The 6,000-nt window shown below is 40.7% G+C and overlaps 1 long non-coding RNA gene across 1 annotated transcript in view; it reads right to left on the bottom strand.

Moving 5' to 3' along the window:
- Positions 1 to 2,958: 2,958 nt before the first annotated feature.
- Positions 2,959 to 6,000, bottom strand: part of LOC129784233 (uncharacterized) — a 41,066-nt gene continuing 38,024 nt past the window's right edge. The window contains exon 3 of the long non-coding RNA XR_008746697.1: positions 2,959 to 3,046. This is a non-coding gene — a long non-coding RNA (uncharacterized LOC129784233). The remainder of the gene's footprint in view (positions 3,047 to 6,000) is intronic.

Raw genomic sequence — 6,000 nt, 5'->3', positions numbered from 1 at the left:
TATGCCAGATCTTTCATCCTAATCTAGAATGAGCATTAACTGCAAAAATAGGGGCTCTTATCTCTGGCCTCCAAGTCAGAATCTCCACTTGGAGAGATGCCCCCAGGGACAGCACATCACCCACAGTGAAAGCAAGCAGGCAAGAACATGGGTTAACCATAGTCATGCTTTTAGCCTGAACAAACAGGCATTCATAAAAGTTGCAGGTCAGCTCCAGGAGATTTACAAAACAGACAGCAATGTTGTGTCTGAGAGGTGTTAAAGAAGGTGAGCAAAGCATTCTTGCTTTCAAGTTATTCCCACCACATGATCATCAACACTTCCCTTCACCCCATTGTCACAGCACTATCAAAACTAGCTGGCTGTAACAAGGCTTTTACCATCCCACCAGTTTAACTTCAATAAGTAGCTCCCATGCTTTGCCCCAGCACAGCCACCGATCCTCAACAAGGTTTCAAAAGTTCATCTACTGTCGATGCTGTTTCTTCAGCCTCTTCAGGCCAGTCCACCCTGCTTCTTGCCTCTGCTGCATCCAGATATTTCCTTTTCTGGGCTCCTCTTTCAGCAAGCCTCTCCTCATCCAGGCCCCTTCTCTCTCCTACATCTGGGGCACACATGCGCATGCTCATGCTCACACTCTCTCTCCCCTTCCTTTGCTTCTTCTGGGTCTCTCTTCACCTAGTGCTCCTCTCCATACAGTCCTCCTCTTCCATACCCCTTAGAGCTATTTAACTACTTAGTAGGAGCCATCCACAGCTGCACATTATCCACGTCAGCCAACCCACCACCCCTGAAGCAAGCCCACAGCTCTATATTATCAATGTTAATTAATCTGCCTTCATTCCTCTATAATTCGTCTACAGCCCACCATGTTCTTTGCTAAGCATCAGCAGCTAAAGGGCAGGTGCTTGCTACCCAGTGGCCCAGGAGAATGAAATAGGGGATAGGTGGGGACCTTTGTACTTGGCCAACCTGGTTGCCTTCTCAGATGAAAAAACTTGCTGAGTGGATGAGGGTAGAGCTGTGGTTGTCATCTGCCTGGAGTTTGGCAAGGGTTTTGACAGTCTCCCACAACATCCCCATAGACAAGCGGTCAAGCTCTCTGCTGGACAGATAGATCATCATTTGTGTAGAAACTGATCTAAACTACCAGGGTCAAAGTGTGAATGGTTCAAAGTCCCACTGGCAGAAATCAGATGTAGAGTTCTCCAAGAGTTTCTCCTGTGTCAGGTGCTGTTAAGTATCATTATAAATGAACTTGATGATGGGACTGAATAGACACTAACAAGGTTTGTGGATGACACTGAAGTGGCAGGACAGGCAGACAGTGGAAGGAAGAATCAGCATGCAGAGAAACTACAACAGGCTGGATAATTGTGTCAAGAGTTGCATGAGGTATTACAGAGAAACACAAGCCCTTCACACCTGGGACAGAATAATCCCAAGTAACAGCACAGGCTGGGATCTGACTCAGTGGGGTCTTTTATCACTTTATAACAATCTTTGATTATATTAGAAAGAGAAGTGGCTGCTATATTTTTGTGTTGTGACTCTCACCTATCCAATCTCCTTTCCAAGTCACCATTCATGTAGACACCCTCACACTATTCAGGACAGAGGAATAGAACAGAGTAGCTCTGGTGACCTGAGGGACCCCGAACCTGTGACTGTGAAAGGTGGAAGTCTTCCATGTATGCTGCTGTGCAGTTCTCTTTCCAGAGATGTCCTCTCCAATTCACTGATGCTGAGTCACATGCCCATCAGTGACTCAGGCATAAGCCCCAAGTCCCTAAGGCAGATGTACATCAACTGTTTTTCACCAAGAGAAGTGACATCAATTCCCTGATGGAGACTGTTGAGAGATACAAAGGGACAGAAGAGACCAAGCTGTGATCTCTCAGGGAGAAAGATGGTATGTGTATCCTTGTTATGAAGGTGCTTTTAGACTCTGCCTTGTTTTAGACTCCTGCTGTCTTGGTTAGTGGGAGAAAAGAGCTCAGGGTGAGCAGCAAAAGGAGACCATTGCAAACTAGTGTTGAAGATGTCCTCATTCATAGGGAAAGAAGGGATGGAGAGATGAAAAGGGGGGGCATGATGGAAGGTATATAAAGAAAAGGAGAAGCGGAAAATGAAGTAAATCTGTAACAGTAATCTCTTGTTCATATACAGATATATATTAACCTTTCTATATTGGTCTCTCCACTGCCATACCTAATTATTAATGCTGGAAAGAAAGCAAGGACAGATATCTTGTTTTGGGTGGCTTTTTGCAGGCGTAGTCAGGTCAGTTGCTTTTATTTAAAGTGTATCAGTTGCTTTTATTTAAAGTGAAACCCATAAAGATTTGCAAGAAGAAAAAATTAATTCCATGAAGAAACAGAACTCAGAAGTTCAAGATAGGTTTTAAGCACTGACAAAGTAAGAGGTTGAAATTCAGCAGGGGTAACAGAGCACTTTGTTTCCCAAAGTTTTATTTTGTTTTCTAAGTTTGTCAGAAAAAAAAGGAGAAAAAAAAAAGACAAAAAAAAAAAAAAGACCCAATAAAAGATAATTTATTCATCATATACAATCTGTTAAAATTATAGCTAGTTCTGGTTCTACTAAGAATAGATGCTTAGCATAACTCTGGAATACCATCTAAACATGCTCCCTCATTGAAAAAGACAAAGGGTTAAAACAGTTCTCTTTAAAAAAACCGAGTGGAAAAGCAGAAGCTAAGAATTGTAAAGAATTATTTTCAAATAGCAAAGAAAAAAAATGAGGATGTAAAGGAAAAAAAAACCCTCACAAACCCTTGTGCACTGGAAGCATATGCAGTTGCATATTAATGACGGCATCTGTTATGTCCTGCCTCAAGTTCCTTTAACCACAGAATGTTACATAACCACTGTCAGGAGATTTAAAAGACTTCCATTAATTTGTGATGGCAGCAATTAGCAAGGAGGGTGTTAATACTTACTGGTGCTCAAGCTGTCAATTTCCAGCTATTTTTCATTTGGATGCTTTGTAAATTCTCACTGTTGTTTACGCAAGGATATCACTGCATCTAGATAGAAAACAAAATTTTTCTTACTGGTGTGAGATACTCACCAGACAGCTGAAATTGTTTTAGGAACAGCTAAGGATATTTTGCTCAGAATAAAATCAATACTATCTATAAGTCAGTACATACAGAAAAACTAGGAGGTGCTTGTTTGATAAAGTATATTTCTGTTTGAGCCCATTGCAGTTCTTGCATGTTACATGCTGACATATGTGCCCTATGTAATATGGCAATGTGAATGGTATGAAGTAGATCTTGGTGAAATATATTTGCGTTAACATCTTTTCATAAGGAAAAAACATTTAGTAAGAATTGAAAGCTTTTTAATGAAAACATGCTAATTTTTTTACAAATAGATTCTTTGACAAGGTTTCTCTAGTCAAACACTGAGTTTGTGGTCAAGAAAATACAGTGACTTGAACCTACAGGACTTGAAGCTCCCAGACAGGAAAGTATTTTTTTCACGTAAGAATGAAACTCGGTAGCTGAGTTGACAACATTTCTATGTCTTACTTTAGAGTTAGTTGCTCATCACATTCTAAGAAACATGGTGGAGGCCAAGAAACAGCACAGAACATCAAGGTATCAATGAAGCTCTCTTGTTATTTTCTATTACAGGTGATGCTCTGTCGAGGATAGCATAGACCCAGTCTCCTTAAAAGTTCTGCTGGAGGTGGCATCCAACATCAGGAAGCTGTAGTTATGCCGAGCTAAATACATGATCATTTAACTTAGCAGATTTAGTCATCCTATTGTGGAATGCCAGTTCAGACTGGTTTTGAGATAATTAGTCATTTGATAAAATTACAGTATGGTCCAGCATCCTGAATCACTGGTGGTGTTTTGAAATCACTTATTAGTTCACACATCTATTATAAATATAATACTAGCCTATATTTAAAATATTTTTGTGTCACATGGGTCTGCAAATCCTTTATGTAGTATAAACATATGGAATTGAAGAAGTACATCCCCTTCTGGAAACAGAGGGCAGCAGCTGAGCTGTGCGAACCATGTTGTATAATGATAAAAGGAGAGAAATTTTTTCCAAGGAAAGCAAATTCCATCACCTACAAAGAACAGCTATGGGATCTTTTTTATGACCACAAAACCCCAAAAATCATAGAGGTCTTACTTGAAAGATCCATAACACAGTAAACTGCATGCTACTGGGTTTTTCTCTGCCTCAGATTAATTACTAGGTTAAACTGGCACTGTCCAAAATTAAACTTTTGATTCTGTGGAATTTATTTCATGCTTAGCATAAAAAATACTGTGATCTGTCCTAGTAATATCTCCAGGCTGCATTGCTTGATAACATTAGTTAATACATACTGAATTGAAAGAGTCCCCATCATCTGCAATGGTTTTCGCAATCTGTATTTAAATGTTCTGTGCCTACAGTATTCCAAGATAAGCAGAAATAATATTTCTTGGGTTTTGTGAGCCTTTTTTCCCCCACTGGTAAAATGCAATAACTTCCAATGCTCAGTTTTGACTATAACTACAAATGTCTTTTACTCCTCTGTGATCATCCGTTGCATGGCTAATAACAGCAGGAAATTCTGAATAACCGTAGAGTAAGAGGACACCTGGGGACAGGCAGCTAAATCAAACATATAATTGAACTGTGGAGCTCATTTTCAATGGATGTTGTGGATAACAAAAGAATAAATATGTGTTAAAAGATGTTAAACAAACAGAGGATTGTCTATAAGTCACTATTAAAGATGATGATCCAGATGCATTGTCCAGTTCAGAAAATTCAAGAAGTATTTTTTTTCTGATCATTAATAATAAAGGAAAGTTTCAAATAATTCCCTGTTTATTGTCCCTAATTACCTGCCTTTGGTAGGCAAAGGGAGGATTGTAGGTGGCCAAAGAAGGACCTTTGGTCTACTACAGACTCTAAAAGTACTTATATTCACTCCCTGGATCAGATTCTCCTGGGGAGAACAACCATACATCAGCTGCTGTAGCGGTTGGGAATGTACCGCTTCTTACACCTCTTTGCTTCCTTCTTTGCAGCTGCAGCCCAGAAAGGGGAAGGACACAGTGCCAGCACTGATGGCTGTCATGACCTAAAAGGAGACATTTAGGATGACCTCCTCCCCTTATGACCAGTGACCAAGTTTGTGATACCCTTGGACCGACAAGGTGAAACACCACCAACCAACCAGTTTTATGATATACTAATAGAAAATACAAGACGTGGTTAGATACAATAGCTCAATGGCGATCATTTTAACTGGATAAGCCAGTCCTGTGCCACATGTTGTTACTTAGATCTGGTCAGTAGTCAATAGAAAGAAAGACAGGAGAGAAGAACGGGGTGGGGGAAGTGTAGAGAGAGAAAGTGAAATCATCAGCTGTGGATCCAGTGGTGTTTCACTGGTCCTCTTCACCCTAGGTGTCTTGGGGGGGGTCCCACCCATGCTTTCATTTACTTGCATTTTATGCTTTCCAGAGGGGACACTACATACAAAGCAAGAGTGGGTGTCGTCTGTCTGCATGAGCTCAATGTGTGAACGGTGGTCACAGGGGGTCCTCATTGGTGGTCCTGAGGGTTGTAAACAACCCCTGCTCTGCACCTAAGCTGTTATGTTATGTTACCACAGCAGGTTTTTCCAGGAAGCGCTGGACAGAACCCACCATTGCAAGACCTAAAGCCATTCCATCCTGTACCCCCTTGTGGTTACCAAGTTAGGCAATTCCTTTCCAATCTGACCAGAACAGCTTTGCACCAGCTCCACTTGAATTTGTGCACTAAGCAATGTTTCAGGCAATTATCAATATATCAGATCTTACAATGGAGGAGATGGTTCTCTGCTGTGTCACAGAACATGGCTCACAAACCTGCAGGACGTTAGTACTATACTACATAGTACTGTAGCATATAGTATTATACTATATGCAGTATTGTAATAGTATTTGGAGCCAGGGAGTTCTAAAGAACT

This window comes from Falco peregrinus, chromosome 3 (genome assembly GCF_023634155.1).
Source record: "Falco peregrinus isolate bFalPer1 chromosome 3, bFalPer1.pri, whole genome shotgun sequence".
Lineage (NCBI taxonomy): Eukaryota > Metazoa > Chordata > Aves > Falconiformes > Falconidae > Falco > Falco peregrinus.
The sequence above is the reverse complement of the archived record's forward strand: the minus strand, read 5'-3'. Positions and strand labels throughout refer to the sequence as shown.